At 38.9% G+C, this 16,813-nt stretch overlaps 1 long non-coding RNA gene across 2 annotated transcripts in view; it reads left to right on the forward strand.

The window, feature by feature from the left end:
- The window catches only part of LOC135312473 (uncharacterized), a 53,583-nt gene extending 49,666 nt beyond the window's left edge, over positions 1-3,917 (forward strand). The window contains exons 5-6 of one of the 2 annotated variants that reach the window (XR_010372017.1): positions 1,366-1,443; positions 2,707-3,917. This is a non-coding gene — a long non-coding RNA (uncharacterized LOC135312473). Of the gene's footprint in view, positions 1-1,365 lie in introns of both variants that reach the window. The other variant, XR_010372016.1, reaches the window with a different exon arrangement.
- The last annotated feature ends 12,896 nt before the right edge of the window (positions 3,918-16,813 follow it).

A 16,813-nucleotide genomic window follows, 5' to 3' on the forward strand; every position in this document is an offset into this window, starting at 1 on the left:
TTTTGTTTTCCTGCTAATTGGTGGAGAGTAGCTTTGTCTGAAGGGTAAGGCTGGGATCTTTACTGCATTTTTTGCTTAACTGTAGCTACACAGGCACTTACCGGCAATGCCAGCACATAGTGGGTGAACTTTCTAACAAAGAATCTGTTGGAGGAAAACAGAACATAAAAAGAAGGTAAATTTGCTAAGTAAATTATTCATTGTCAATTATACACACAGCTTTACTAACAGTCATCTGGAAAAAGTTAACGAAGGAGAATGACTGAAGCAAGTAATAAATATAAATCAATCGAAGAGGCATGTAGGGTTACTTGTTGGTTGTGGAGAAGGATGGGATTGATTGAGCAATGCAGTGAAAAAAGCAGAAAAGCAGATAAGATAAACAAATAGGGGGTGGCATATTTGGCTAAATGGCATTTTCCTGTTCCAGAATATCTTATGGCTGCACTAGTGGCAGTTCATTCAGAGAAGTTTTGCTGATGGTTACTATTTTACACACACGGTGTGAAACTGAAAGCATGGCCTCCATTACTCTGCTTTTCCATGAGATTGACTGCTTTAATTTAGAAGTCAATAAACACCATGCATGCTCGCAGCATCCCAACCCAGAGCTGTTGGAAATTGGCACACTTGAACTTCCTCCCACTGGGAAACCGAGGCTTGGCTTTCAAAATTCATATTTTTATGTCCTTGGTAGTTCTGTTTTATTAAAACAAAATATGTGAATTTTCCCCCCAATTGGACGCTGAAAGCTGCTTTTGTTGAGGGAAAGCTAATTTTAAAAGCAAGGTTATATTCCATTTTGAAGGCAAGTGCAGCTTTGTGATAAGAGCTGAAAATGTGTTAATTAAAATTTTGCTTTTACTTTATCTTTAATGTCACGTTAGTGTTATCTCCAGCTCATGCAGGCTCTAGATGGTTTCATCTGGGGATTTGGCCATCTTTTGTTTTTCATTTTATTATTTCCACTTAAATATTTACGGCTTGAGCCCAAACCCATGAAACTCCATGGTAACACTCTTTGGAGTCTCACAGACTTCCCAGCCTTGGAGTAGATCCTTGCTCTGAAGGAAAAAAAAATTACAAAAATGAGCTTGTGGGTTTGTACAATTGCTATCTTCCAGAGATCTACATACAACACTATAAATAGGAGTCTTTTAGCTGCCAGTTTGATAAATGCATGTCACCGAGGTTACGTGGCATTCTACCCCCTCGGTCATCTTTAACAGCAATAAAGTGCCTGCAGGCCAAAAACTGCCCTCTGACACCTGTGTAAGCTCTGGAGTCTAACGGATTGAAATATAGTAAACAGTTCCTTTTAATGCTTTGCAAGAAAGAATATAACCCCTCTTATTAATTCTGCAGGGCTGAGAGGAATTGGGAGCTGTAAGAACATCTTCGGTACTCCAGTTTGCAAGTGCAACCCAAGAAGCATATAAAAGAGTAAGTTTCGAGTCACTTTGAGTTCCTTCCAGATTCTTTCATGCCATTTAGGCAATATTTATCTCTAGAATAATTCTACTCACAGACACACATGCTAATAGCATCACCATCTTCAGAAAATATCCCTGTAGACTAGGGCATTCTAGCACTGTTTTGCGTTTTGCATATTTGAGATTTTTTTCAGGGGGAAGCATGACATTTTACTGAAATTTAGAGAGAAACAAATGACAAAAAAGTAGGCACTGGGCCAGACAATAGCAATAGAGTCAGTGTCATATTTTTTCAAGGAAGGTAGGTATCGAACTTAGCTGTTAAGCTACAAAACATGGCTACTATATTTATCTTTTAAACATAAGTAGGTTGGGAAGATTTTCAAAAAAGGAAAGAAAGTCCTTGGATCATTCAACCTAGCTTTTCTTTTCCTGATAATTAACAGATTACGAACACTTTAGGCATATGAATACATTTTGTACTCAGGGAGAGGTGCATTTTCTTTAGTTCTACTTCACTGATTGTTGTATGAAGATGCAACACACTATAGTGCTGATAAAAGACTGAAATCTATTTCCTCTCCTTAACCAACAATCATGTGTCAAAAATCATTAAGTTAATTTTCCATTAAAAATATCCTGCCCATTAACTCCAGTTGTAAATCAAACAAGAAACCGATACAGACATTAAATTCTTAGATATCTCAAATTAACCATATCAGTGCTACACTGTGCCCATCTCTAATGGAAGGAGGCAGAGTTCAGCAGTAGGCTCAGCAGCAAGATTTCTTTGTGGTCTCGCAGCACCTTCAGGTGCCCCAAAATAGTCACAAGGGCCATGATAGATTGTAGGGCGCTGCAGGAATCTTCAGGCCGCCAAAGCCATGCTGGAGTCGCTTGGGCAAGGACAGCAGGAGAAATATGGAAACATTTGTCCATGTCCAGTTTAAATCAGATACAGCCTTTGGACAGATACTATCTTTCTGTCTGGTATTTTACAATAAGTCCAGTGTTCCTGCAGTTACAGCCGGAGCTCTTTGATTAGTACCAGCATGCAAGTGATCAGTATAAAAACAATGCAGATATTGGAAATACAGTATGTATATGATGTTTAATCAGGTGTGATGACAGAAGACAGAAGGAATTTCATACTGTTACCCAATAGATGCAAGCACACACTCCAGTAAAAGAAATGTTTAATTGGAGGTAATTTTGCTTGAAAACCCCCAAAGCAGATGAATTAGCTGATTAGTGTTTTGTGGCTATTTTTAAGAAGAGCTGTGATGAAGAAATCTGAATGAGCAGGAGAAGCTGTGATGGTTTGAGTAGAACATCCAACAATACTAAAAGGCTAAGAGGGATCAGAAGAATCAATAAATTACTTTTCTTCTTCTCTGTCTGGCCTCCTCTGTTTGTGACTGCTACCTTCTCAGCTACTCTCTGGGTAACAGTAATTGGAGCCAGGGGATTGTTTGGTTCAATGCCGAAAACAGGTTTTAGTAGCTATAAATACCGATTAGTAGATGACCCGTTAAAAATCGAAGGGGCATGTTAGATTCTTTTGTTTTGGTAAAGGAAATGTTTTCGTAAAAGAAACCCATTATATATATATGTATATGTTGAGTTTTTCATATAGTTATCTGTTTTGGTGTGACTAGTTTTGATGAATGAAGTGTTTTCAGCATAGCCAGCTAACTCGTCAGCTATTTGCCCCATTTGAGACTGGAAACTATATTCATACTCCAAGAGAAACTTGCCCTGAAGAAACTGGCTAAACATACAGCATCAAGCCACAGACACTGTGTCCAAGGTGCTCTACTGTATACGTATCTCCTCTGGGGGAAGATGAAAAAAGAAACGACACCAAAGGGATATGAAGTCATACTGCTTAACAAGCATTGGAAGGCACTCAAAGACTACAGTAATTATCATGGTGGAAGGACCAACTTGACTAGTGTGGGACAGGGTCAAAAATTATACTCTCACCACAAAGGGTGTCACAAACATTAAGAAGATGTTTGTGTGGTTTTAGTTTTGTACACAAGGCTTGGCCCCACTGGAAAGGATTAAATAAAAAAAAAAGTCTAAACCCAATTTTAGAGTGTTCCCTAAACCAATAGCCAGGGATGAATAAACACGTCCTGCTGCTGAAAGCCTGAGCTGAGTAATGTATTGGGATACACACAGACTCCAGACAGCAGTCCCCAGGCAGCTGAGTTGTGATCACACGGACACGCTCAGTCCTGGAAGCGGGCGGGTGAAATCAGTGACTCTGGTTGTTGCTCATGGTAGCTCAGCACATTCCCTGCTGACCTGGCTGAAAGAGTGCTTTTATGAAACACAACTGATTAAAGAAACAAATGATGTAAAATGAAATGTCATCATGGGTACAGGGTTTAGGGCTATACAAACAACTGTGGATTGAAATCATTAGACTCTCTCTGCTCTGGAATGGTTCAGTATTTTTAGAGGATTAAAATGCCTTTTCTACCCTTTGGTCTCCTGTACTTATTTGTATGTCAACATTAGTATTTGTCAGTGTTTTTCATGCTTTCCTAAGTCAGGAAATCTGTAAATTCATCATATAAAGGGACTGAGTCTTAATTTCTGGGCCTGCTAGCCCTGGATCAAAGGTTTTGATGTATTATTCCTAACTTCTTTTATTTGGAAAAATGTAGCCAATACCTCTAGCAGACAGCATGGACCTGATCCAGAATCCACTGAAGTTATTTAAAATACTCTGATCAAGTTCCATGAGTTTTGGTTCAGGTCCTGTGGCTCCAGTCCAACACAGCACTTGAGCTCATATGTAATTGCTCAGGAGCTTAACTTTACATATAAGTACCAATGCTTTACTAGAGCGACACATTCATATCAGCTGGTACAAGTAGACAGGCTCTGCGTAACTACTCAGATGGCAGATCCAGTGGCAGCCACTGGATATCATGCTCATTTGCAAAGTCTGAAATAGGATTTTTCACATGTCAGGCTAGTAAGTAGCCCTCTAGCTGATAAATCTCAGCAAGTCTTTTCTACAATAAGCCATGTGGCATTGTCACAACAACATAAGATATGCTTGTAAGGAGTGTTTCCATTGAGGGCTGGGGCACTAGAAAAAGCCCTGAAAATAAACAGAGGGTAGTATAGGAAGGAAAAAGTTGTTTGCAGTTAAACTCTTAAAAAGTAGCGCAACTTTAAGAAGTGAGCACAGTTTTTATGAACGTCTTTGCGGACGGTGGCAAGATTACGTTCTGTCAACTGGCAGCCCTGGCTGAGTTTCTTCTCTCTTTTTTTCCTAATTATGCTTTGATCTTGGCTGGGAAGAAACTGTATTTAAGGACAAAAGTTCTCTTTGGTACTTCCAATAAACATTACAGTAGTTGCCTCATTCACTGTAATGATCCGTTGCTGCTGTCTGTAGGGTGTAAAGAAAGGAGATTACAAACCCATGGTGAGCATAGCTGATCATCAAATAGCAATCAGAGATAATTACACTCTACTGGGTGCATAGCTCAGAGACACTGCTAAATCTGGTACATCATTATATTTTTCTGTAAGAGATTGCCATCAGACCTCAGAAGCAGCAGTTGTTCGTACTTACTCAGGAAGTCCTTCTGCAGTGTAATGCTGGGATTGGGCACTAGGGATGAACTCCAAACTGCTGGACTGTGATTCGTTAGCCACTGTGGGAGAGATTACCAAAACACAAATTACTGGGAAACATTAGACATCTGTTTCTCTTTAAATCTACCTGAAGGTGTCATTTCTGTTTCCCGACCAGATGAGTTTAACACAGAGAGCCTAGTGAGATTGCAACCAAAGTCAGTGCTCTGGCTGACATCGGCAGGTGCTGATCTCCAGGACGAAGTTACAGCTGCAAATCTTTCCACAGGGAGGTATCACTAGCTGTTTGCTGCAGGCTGATAAACAGGACTATTCTATTCTATAGAGTATTGTAAAATATTTTGAGAATTTCAAGTTGGGATGTTCTAGAAATGTGAGTTAATAACAACTGAAAGCAAATAATATAGTGTTATTCCTGTGTTTTTCCTAGTTCTCAGTGTAGTGGTGTAAGGGACCAACCTCAATCTTCAGGCAACTTTCATTGGTTTTAATGAGGTTACTCAAGAGGTGCATTTCATCTTCTCCTAACAATTTTTAGCCTTCAGAAAACTATTTACGCTTTGAGACAGAGGGCTTAAAGAAGTAATAGCAACATTTAATAGTGTAATTACTTCCCATTATTTTGCATTCTCTGACTCTGCTTAAATGAAACACATTGCATGCTGAAATAATCTTGTAGGGAGGATTATTCAAACAAGATAAAGTCCCTGCTGAATGTAATGTCAGTTCTTTTTATGCATGCTGAGTAACCTGCTGTGCTTTGGCAGCTTTAAGACTGAGCCATATCGTGCTCATATTGGAAGCACGCAAATGTCTGAGCTAGCAGTATGAAATGTGGCCGAGCAGTTATTACTTCAGGAATGTTAATTATTACTTTTATGTGGATAAACTCTCTGGAGCTGCATGCATTTAAAATCCAACCACAGACACTATGCACAACTTTGATTCAGTCTCAGCGTTATAATTTTCCTTTGTTTATATATTGGTAATGGTACCATGCTGGTGTCAACAGACTAAGACCTTATGAAGTGAATGTAGAAATAAATATTATTGTTAAAGAAAGGATGAATCATTTGCAGTCAAGCAAAACTGAAGATTGTCTAGCTGCAGAAAACCCTGACCTGAGGCACCAGAATACACAGAATGAACATCAAAATGTTAAAGAAAATTAATATGAATACAAGTGTGCAAGTACAATATTGTTAAAGAAAGGAAAGCCAACAGAGAGCCAGGATACAAAGCCCAAGCTGCAAAAGAACGTGCCAATCCAGCAAGTTTCCTTGAAGAGTTAGAGTTTCAGCTCCCCCAGGCTTCGACCTGACAGGTGGTTAGCGCTTGCAGCTCATGTGGAGTCCTGGAGATTTCCATAACAGAAAGTACTAGCACTAATGAATCATTATGCCCCAAGTTTTCAAACATGGATTTTATCTGGGTGGCTTAACGATTCAAGAGAGGCAGATGAAAAAAAGAGGTAATTTTTTAAAATTTGGATCCAAACCTTCTATCTCATTTTTGTATATTGTGCGCTGTGTCTGGATGTGCTTTCAGCATGAGATGTTACTGCTTGTAGTTTACAAAAAGCTCTTTCACCAAGTCTGGGAAGGTTTTGGAAGGCATTAGTGATGACCCTACTGTAAGTAAGCAAACTGTATAGGAAAAGGCGAAAAAGAGTAAAGGGAGCTAAGGAGAAAGAAGAAAGACATTTTGACCTACGTCGGTGGGAGTCCATAGAAGAGTTTCTTAAAATTGTTTTATCAGTTTTAGATTTCTGTACAAACCTCCAGGTCAGCTGCATGTGTATGCTCAACAGGAATTGCTTGTGTCTTTGCACTGCCATTTAGCTGGAAATAAAACCAGGACGCTGAAGCCAGAGAAAGGAGCACAGATCAGTGCTAATGGGGCTGCGTTAGAAAGGACCATTCTGAGATTGGACAAGAAGCTTGACTGCAGAAGAAGCTGAGAATGGCGCAGAAACAAAACATTTTTATGTCTATTTAAATGGGACCTAAAGTAACCGTGATAGTCATATTCCAAAATAATTGCCAATTAACTGATTAACCTCTAAAGCTACTGGTAATCTACAACAGAAAGTCAAGTCCAAGGTTTTCAACAGGCATTTCAACAGCAAACTCCTTTCACGAACAGGTGAGTTGTTGTGTCTGACACAGTGTAAAAACACCTACGGTGAAATGATAATTCTGTGATGCTGTTTGAGGCACACGATTAATTGCAAAATAGAGTAACACTACACACCTGTGCCCAATTTCACTTCTAATCTAATTTGCACTTTCTGTACTAGACCCCAGTGAAGGGAAGCATCTCTCCTCAGGAAAGTCCTTATACATGTTTGAAGTTCTGTGAAAATTTAAAACATATGTCGTTGTTGTTCAGAATAGATCTGGTTTAATAGCCTGAGCTCTGGCCTTTTTTCCACATGGGCCATGTTCAGAGCGCTTAAAGCAACTCCGTTATACCTATGAGTATTTTTGCAAATGCTGATTGAGAGATCATGACCCTGGTGGAACACAGATCAAGAGCACAGATAGGTCATTAAAAAATCCATGTAGAGTAAGACCTTACTTAATGTGGTAAAATCAGGCCTTAAGCATGAATTTGTGATAGCCGTGTACTGAAGAACGATAATAGAGTTGGTATGTGTATATATATGCATATTAGCTATAAATACATTCATAAATACCTGTATATATACATATATATACACATGTGTATATACGTAATACATAATAACAAATTTACCTTTTATTTATTTATTTTCAAAGTGATAAGCAAATACCAAGCCATTGCTACTTTTCTCATAGAATTAGAGTAAAATATTATAATTTTAAAGTTTTATCCTTAAAACATGAGCCAACCCCTGATGGGCTTTCTGACCTCCTAATACTGCACTTTTTCTCAGAGATGCTGAAATACTCTGCTGAATTCTCTGTGGCTTAGGTTGTCCTTGTTTGGACTTCAATACTTTCCTCAATTTATTCATTATCCTCAGAATACCAGGTCCAATTTTGGCTTATTGAACTTAGAATCTAGCTTAAATTAATTTCTCTTAAGTATGCCTGAGTCCCAGATTTTAACTGGATCCATACCCAAATGGAACTGGGCAAACTAAGATTGCCCTTTGCTGATATTATTACCGCCCATCTGCCAAATACATTTAGGTTGTGCATGATGTACCCATGAATGAACTGTCGTGTCAATGTGGTCTCTAGGTATTTCTAATAAATAGTCTTAGCCAAGAAGTAGCTATATGAAGAAAATATATGGAGGAGAAGAAGAAAGGGGAGGCTTTGGTCTCTTCTCTTGTACCAACCTAACTATGGTAGGGCAAATGGGTTTTGCAACACAAACCTTTTGTTTGCCCATTTGCATTATTATGATAAAATATAAATTCCAGGAGAAGGAGGAGAGCATTGTTTCAGCAGAGTTAAAAAGAGCAGTGGGGGATTCTCAGACAGGCGTTTGCACATTCCCAGGTCAGGAATGCTCTTTCGGAAAGCAGCAAGCTGTGAATGTGCAGCTGCAGACTTCGGCGTCCTGAATAATCTACATTCAGAGACTGCAAAGTCATCAATATTTATGGACTGGCGGGATCATCCCTGGCATGCAGCTACATCTGCCAGCTCTCCTTTTACTCCACATCCTTTTCTCTGCAAGTTTCAGGTTCTTATTTCCTGTGACTAGTAGGTTTGCACTTTGAAGGAGAGCTCCTCCAGTGAAACAGAGAAGACACTTCCTGAATCACACTGAGCAAGCATGTTAACCATCCGCCTCGAGAAATACCCACTGCAGCAGATGTTGTTGTGAGAAACGGGAGCTGCCACTTTCTACAGTTTCCCAGACTCAGCCCTGCTTTAGTGGATGCAGCATGCTTGCTCTGACTTATTTTCTCAGAATTGCTTTAAAGTAAAAGGCTCCCACACCCTGTTTCAGCAGGACCTGCCATTTTGTTTTCAGGCCGAGCCTGCTGCGGGACAGAAATGTCCATACAGTTGTATTTTCTCTCAGAGGTAGAGTCTATGACACAGACAGCATTTGGCTGGATCCTACAGTACCAAAGTAGCACTTGAAGACAATCACATCCAATGGGCCAGTACAGTTCATCTCACGTTGAGCCAATTAAATAATTCTTAATTTTCCAAATAAAGAAAAATTAAAAAAATAATTTTTATGTGGCCAAATCTGCATAGTTTCAACAGAGGACATTCATTTAACAGCCTTATCTATTAATCTCAGAAGGTTTAAATAGCAGGTTAACAATAATGACAAATTTTATTGTATTTTTTTTTAAATTAAGGTCATCAAGAATGGCAATGCATTATTAATCTTTGCAAAATATAAAAATATAGCATTTGTGTTCTTGCTTGCCTAAATTTGCATTTCAAGGCTGTATAAATGTAATTTGAAACATAGGCTATCCAAATAGCACTGGATCAGTAGTGAAAAACTTGTGCTACATCTGTCATCTTAGATTCTGGAACCATTTGCTTCACCCGATTGCACTTTTGTCACATTTTCCCATGAATATTCAGGTAACAGAATTCTACTAGTACAGGTCCTATGTATAAGGAGTCCTAATCTTGCATATTAATCACTCTCCAAAGTCCATTTTCAATTAATTTCTGTATTAATGTGCAATGTACTTTCACCTAAGACTGCCTGATCAGAAGTAAAAATTGAACCATTTGTCCAAACACAACTCCTTACTTCCATATTCTGTGCTTCTGATTTTCTCTGTAAGAGAAATGTCACTGTGTATAACAAAAAAGAATTTCTTTAACATAAAATATTCTGTGCAAGTAATTAATGTGGCTTCTAAAAGTCATCAAAATTTCATTACTCAGGAATTATTAATGAAATTTCAGAACAAAAAAAGAAGCAGAAGAGAAATAATATCTCTACATTTCCACATATTCATGTGTTGGTTTTGATTTGGTGTTTTTGTTTTGTTTTTATTTTCTGCATGGTACTATGGAGTAACTTAGTTTATCATTCAGAAGACAGAAAGACTGAAGGGAAGGCAATTTCTGTTTTCCCTGGCAAATAAATCTCTGAATTTGAGTTTGTGTGATCCAGTGGATGTACAGCATGGTACAACTTAAAAATCCTTCTGCTCAGTTCAAGTATATGATGCCAGTTTCAATCTGTTTGAGTCCTGAGTTCATACGGTAGTCGGGAAACTTTGCTTATTACATCAAAAGGTGCAAACACTATTTTTTAATTTTTCCTTTCTTATGGGACATTTCAATGCAGTGTGCAGGTGGCACATAAAATGAGCTCCAGTTTTGATAGGGTAACATGTTATATGTGAGTTGATATTGAGGCCTGGGATACACAGCTGACCTGTTGGGCTTCAGAGTGTCAAATATATTGATATACTCTGCTCCTGTTGACATGGGGCTGGCAAGACTTTGAAGTCCCAAGAAATATTTCACTAATGTTATGGAACATTCTGGATCATGCGTAATATTTTTGCTTTGTATAAATGATTCAAATTATGTTAATCTCACAAACAGAATAATAATTTATGACATATTCTTGCTAAGGTCTCTATAAAAAGATTGTAAATGTAGCTGCCTTGTAAAAGGGGGGTGCTAGCATCCCAGCTTTTCTGCCTCCACCCCAGCAGAAAATACCCTAAAGACAGGGCATATTCATCAGCATCTTGGCAGGTGTAACAGGAACATGGGAGGATGGGGCTTGGGAGCACAGCCCAGTGTGTGTGGGTGCTTCAGCAAGCTGCGTGGTATCTAGGGCACCTTCTAGTGAATGTGGGTACTATGGGGTCAAATCCTTTTTGACAGAAAAGGGAATGGGATTTTCCACAGCTTGGGAATGTGCCCTTGCCTTATCTGAAACTTCAGTGAATCTGACTCCAGTTCCTGGCTAGCTTCGAATTTACCAAAACTGCAATTTAAAAAAAACCAAACAATTCCTGAACGTATAACTAAATCACTGAGCACTATTTAAGAGGGGTAATCCTGGAACAGGACTGAATGCCTGCACCGGGGAGGAATTTTTTTTTTTTTTTAGCTGAATCATCCTTTATTAGCTGGATGTTTGTGGTACAAACAATGTGGTTTGATCTCAAGCTTATTCTTCTATTCTAAAATCCTCTCAACATGCCAAGTTCTAGCAATTACTGTTTTAGATTTTCTTTCCCTCTTTAAGTATTGACTTAGAAGTGACATAAACTTTCAGCCAGAAATCTGTTTAAACTCTCATTGCAATATCCTCATGTCATTCATATTGTCTGCTGGGATGACTGACAGATGCCTACAAGGTAGAAGAACACACAGCACAACAGTACCTGAGCATGACAGAAGAATTCAAGGCAGCTGCAACATAAGAGTCTTCCTTGTTTTTTTCCTTGGTTTTATGTTCTTTAAAAAGACCTTGCTGTAATGCAGTATTCTGTGGTTCAAATTAATTTGCTTTTTTAAGGTGGCATTAAAATTAGCTCATTCACCCACACCTTATGTGCTAGACGGTGGAGGGCAAAAAATATTTTAGTGGCTACATCAACTGTGTAAGAGTTGGGATTCCTGGGATCCTAATTCCATGTACTGAAGTTGTGTGGTGAAAGGAAAGAAATGTCTTTCTGGCAATATTGACTGGATTTATCACCAACGTGTGTGGGAATGCAATTGCATTTCCTACCTAGACAGAGGAAGCTATGATAGTACATGATTTACTGATGAGTAAGTTATAAGAGAATAACTCCTAATATTCCTTTCTGGGGTTGGTAGGAGCTTCAGCAAAAAAGCTGAAGATACACATATTGAATCAGAGCCCATTCTAGCTGCTGGCTAATGTCACACAATTTGTGGGCTGTCCAGCCACTTTTAGGGCTAAAAAAATAGTGAGGCACAGCCATGTGCTTTCACGTACACTCAGATCAATGGTGAAGAGGTTTATTTGTTATCACCGCTCTGAGTACTTTTCATTTACCGATGAGAGGAATTTTTTTTTTCAGTATCCTTCCTCCTCATTCTGTCTTGTTGTTTGATGCCATATGCAGTGGTTTCTCCATTAAATTCTAAATGCATTACAGAGTTTATGGTTATAAAACCCAAGTCTGGAGCCATCAGCTTCTTATGCTTTCTTCATAAGTCTTCAACCCTTGGTTTTTATCAGTCTTTCCTCCTTCTTTTCTATTTCATCCCCTTTTTACTCAAATCATGCAGTGCACTCTGATTTTCATCAGCCCACTCTGTACTTGAAGGCTTTTCAGCAGTTTGGCTTCTTGGTTTTGTTCCAGTAACTTTGTCTCTTTGTTTTCATGGTGTCAACTGTCATGCTTTGATCTGCAGCTTTTTTTTGTTAGTAAAGTGTGTGCTTTAAAAAGGTTATAACTAGAAGCTGAAAGATCATGGAGAATGATATATCACAAGTGCTCCTCAAGTATAATTCTGACATGTGAGAAAGGAGAAGGAATTACTCCTAGTATTATAATTTTCTTTTTCACGCTCATGTCATTCCAGATGATATCAGAATTAGACTGCTTTTCCAAGTATGCTTAACTGAGACACAGAGATTGACTGCATGGCTTTAGATTTAAACCAGTTTACAGACAGTGAGAGAGTCCTTATTTGTCCAAGGATTTTCTGTTGCCTTTTGCTGTAGGATCTCCTGACTCAATTCTTGACCCTTTTGTATAGATTTTATACAACCTGGGAAACTGGTTAAATTATGACTATTGTATGGTAAAAAAGCAGGCATGACTAATAATTTTTAGGAAAAGCATTAAGCAGTCAATGGCAATATTCCTTCAATAGCTGGGGAGAGCTAATTGGACAGTTTCCAACAGAGTCCATGGAAAAATGCAGATCATATCAAGCAAGCATTAGCTGTGAGAGTATCCAAGGTTAGAGGGAGACTCATGCTTCATTTATCAGCCAGGATTAAAGGCAGTGGAGAATGTTCATTGCAACTGTGCAAACATAAAACATATTAAAGGGCCAAGACGTAGAAAATGTCAACCACTGCTGTTCTGAGCCTATCCATCACAGCGAGCCGGGAGTCATCGCTGTATCCCGCAGCGAGTCATGAGTGAAGCAAATGTTACATAAGCTTTTTTTTACCCATGGGGATTTCAATTAACTTTTGAAATAGAGATGTATTGTGTTGAATGTCATGCTGATATTGAAGACCTCCACAATGTTGTCATGCCCGTAGACATTTTCAGATTATTTAATCAGCCTTGTCTGGAAGGAGTAAGGCAATGGGACTCAGATTTAGACAGTTTTGCCAAAGCTGTAGCTAGCGGCCCCCATATGATGGGCAACCCACCACAGTTAGCCTGATAGTCACTGATCATAATCCAGTACCACATGGTGTGGAGAATGAACTCACACAGCTTTGTGGTGATGATAGCTTTACTTTTACAGTCCTTACTGGGGGCCTTATGTCACCTGCAACTTGAAATCTCACTCTATCGCATTCCCCAAAAGGCTGTATCACTGTGCACCAAGGGTTACGTAGGCTGGAAGGTGTTAGTCATTCCTCTGTTACATTTCCCTAAGTTATTGGGAGGAATAACTTGAGGAGGACTCAAGAAGAAAGTTCTCAACTGAAAATCATGTAGTGTTCATGAGGTGCCTTATTGTAAGCAAACACTGAATGCAGTATTGAAGGAGATGATATAATTGTTTGACAAGGATGCCCACCTATCTTCTTATAGGAAACTTCTGGTGAGAATCTTAAGCCTTGTCAAGTGTGTCATCTGACAGACAGGAGGAACTTCACTGACTGGTGGACATATTTTTTTCTTCTATGAAACAGCCAAAATGGGTTACACGTCTTGATGTAACAGGGAGTTCAAGTTCTGCTTTGCTGAACAAAAATTCCTTAAACAGTTTTTGGGGTAGTCTTGCTTGTACTGCATCAAACCTTAAAGGAAGTTTCTTAAAGGCACTCTCAGTCAAAAATAATTATGTGGCAGTGCATTTTCTTTTCCAGAGCAGAAAACAAGAGCTCTTCTCTGCAAGTTCTAAATACATAGTGAGATTGATCCCATTTGCATACCAACTTGAAGGCATACTGAAGCAAAGAAAAGAAGAGGTAGTTTTAGCCCATGTCATTCTCCATGTCGATCAGCTTCACTCTCATTACTGATCCCTGAATCATGACCTCGTATGCTTCCCGTATGCTTCTTATCTCTTTTCATTCAGCTGTTGTCCTCATTCTCTCAGCTTGTCCTTCAGTTAGCTATCTCCTTCCCCTCCTTTTCTGCCAGAGGTTAGGGCATGGAGTGGGTGGAGAGGCAAGATTCAGATGCCAGTGCCATAACCCAGCAGCTTTCTTGAATGTAATAGATAAGGATAGCATAGCGTTAGGGAATAACAAAGAAGAGAAGAAACAATGGGGAATTTTTTAAAGCAACAGCCAAACAAAGGAGAGAAGAAAATGGTTTTAGAAAGGTTGTATTTGTGAGCAGAAGACTCTAGAGTGCACAATCTGATCAGAGGTAGAGGTATGTAAAGAAAGCTCCATTGGATGCAGATACCATAAATGCTATCTGTACAGTTACAAGGAAGTTGTAAAATACCTCTTGCACTGTTAACCACAAGAAATAGGGGTTTTGGGCTTGTTGTTTGTTAGGCTTTTTTATTCCAGACCTTCAAGTACTTACTAGTTGATTCATTTTAAGTGTAAAAGTGATCCCATTAATTTTAAGTTTGAGGGTCAGGACTTGATTTTGTCTACCCATAATCTTTCCTTATTAACTCCAGTGTTCAAAGAGTTTCAATGTCTGGACTTTTAAAATCAATTTTTGACTGCTGATTTTGCAAAAAAAAGTTTTCTTTGCCTGCTTCTCAAAAATAAACAACTGAAATGTCACACAAAATGGTTTTCTGGGTAAACAGGTAGTTTAGGATGTTCAGATGTATAGCAATTTGTTGAGCATTTTCTCTGTCCTCTCACGCAAATTTCTCTGCCCTTTTGTGAGTATTAGGATAAACAGAAAACACACCTCCCACATTATGGAATAAAAAACTTACTTTTTTATCTAATCAACATCTTTTTATAGTGAAATGTCTATAAGGAGGGTGTTGAAATTGAGCATGGAAACAGCAATGCCTCACAGGCACATTCTAGCACTATGCTGCAATTGTTTTGGGTTTGACAATGCCATTAAACAGTGAAAATTCTTCTTAGCATTTGCAAGGCAGTAGAAATAAATGTTATAGGCTTTCTTATTAGTTGAGAAATAGCAGTGGACGTATTGCTGGTGTTTTTTCTATTTTAGGATCTTCTGAATATCAGTATCATAATACACTTGAGCCAATGATTTTTAAAAAGTTTTTCCTTGGATTTCTCTCCCTGTTTAAATTCCAGCTGAATTTCATACCAGTTTCAAAATATTCTATCCTCCAGCACAGCAGGGTATACAGGAAGTCTTGTAGATTCGACTTCACTGTTCTAGCTCCCTGTCAAAAATGCCTACTTCAGGAAGGTTGGCAAGAAAATAATCTTTGGCTTCCTAAAGGAAACATTAAATTGGCACTGTTGGAATCTGTACAATTGCAACCAGGGTGGATTTCAAGGCTTAGTAATTGTGCTTTCCACACTGATTGGTACTCCACAAAGCACTCAAAGGGAACAATACATCAGACAGCAAGTCATCAAATCTAGAAAGTATATCAGAGCTAATTGCGTTGTCCTTTCCCTACAAAGCCACCATTCCAGCGAGGTAGGACTGATCCCTACAGATGGGGTCTGTCTGCACAGATGACTGTGCAGGTGTCAATGTCTTTAGAAGTACAGCTGTCTTTCCATCCAAATCTTTTCCAGGTTCTTCTGTTGTTTATGAGGTTCCTTCACCTGACCAAAGGCTGCATGAGCCAGGTCAGAAGTTTTTTACCTGGAAATCAGGTAAAAATGTACATGTATGTACGTGTGTCCCGGGAGAAGGTGTAAAGCTCTCAGTGTGCCTAACAGAAAACATCTAAAGGGTGATGTTATAAAATGTGATTACACTGTGCTGTGACAGTGGTCAGCAGTTCTGGGGGTAAGAGTCAGCCCGGTTGCCCCAAGGGTCATCCAGCTGACCTGTCCTCCTACGGCCCCGCACTGCTCCTAGCACCATTCAGTGGGATGAATGCCATATGGATGTCAGTTTATACCAGCCTCCATGTGAATACTGCAGGGAAAGGAAGGAGAATCAGTGGATTATCCTTATCAGAACAAAGAGAGACAACATGCCTCAGAAAGCTAAAGAGATAAATGCATGAGCTGGAAGAGAAGCAGGGTAAAGCAGAACCGCCCTGTCAACAGTCCACTTTAAAAGCAGATACGATAAATTCCCTTATTTTTCCTTCGAAATAAACTAAAAGTGTACACAAAATTGGGCACAGGTACAGTGCTGATTTTGTCTTCTCTCTTTAGGCAAAATTCTGTGCTTTAACTCAGAGTGGCATCAGATAAGTCTGCCTGTTGACTATAATTTCTATCCTGTATATATATATAAAAAAGAAGCCTATTAGGAGAAATGGTTTTCCGTGGATTAAAAAGAGAAAACCCTAAAAAAAAAGTCTTCCAGCATCTTCCTTCATGGTATTATCCATGATTTTGCTCAGCAAATTGAAATATTATAGATTTTTTGCAAGTTATCTACATATTCAACTGAAAATCAGAGGGGAAATGTAAATAAAACACCAGAGTTATTGACTTCCAAATTCAGTTTTGAATTGGTGCATTTAGGCTACCTTATTTTTACCTTATTTTCTAGGATTTCT

Source organism: Phalacrocorax carbo, chromosome 3 (assembly GCF_963921805.1).
Source record: "Phalacrocorax carbo chromosome 3, bPhaCar2.1, whole genome shotgun sequence".
Lineage (NCBI taxonomy): Eukaryota > Metazoa > Chordata > Aves > Suliformes > Phalacrocoracidae > Phalacrocorax > Phalacrocorax carbo.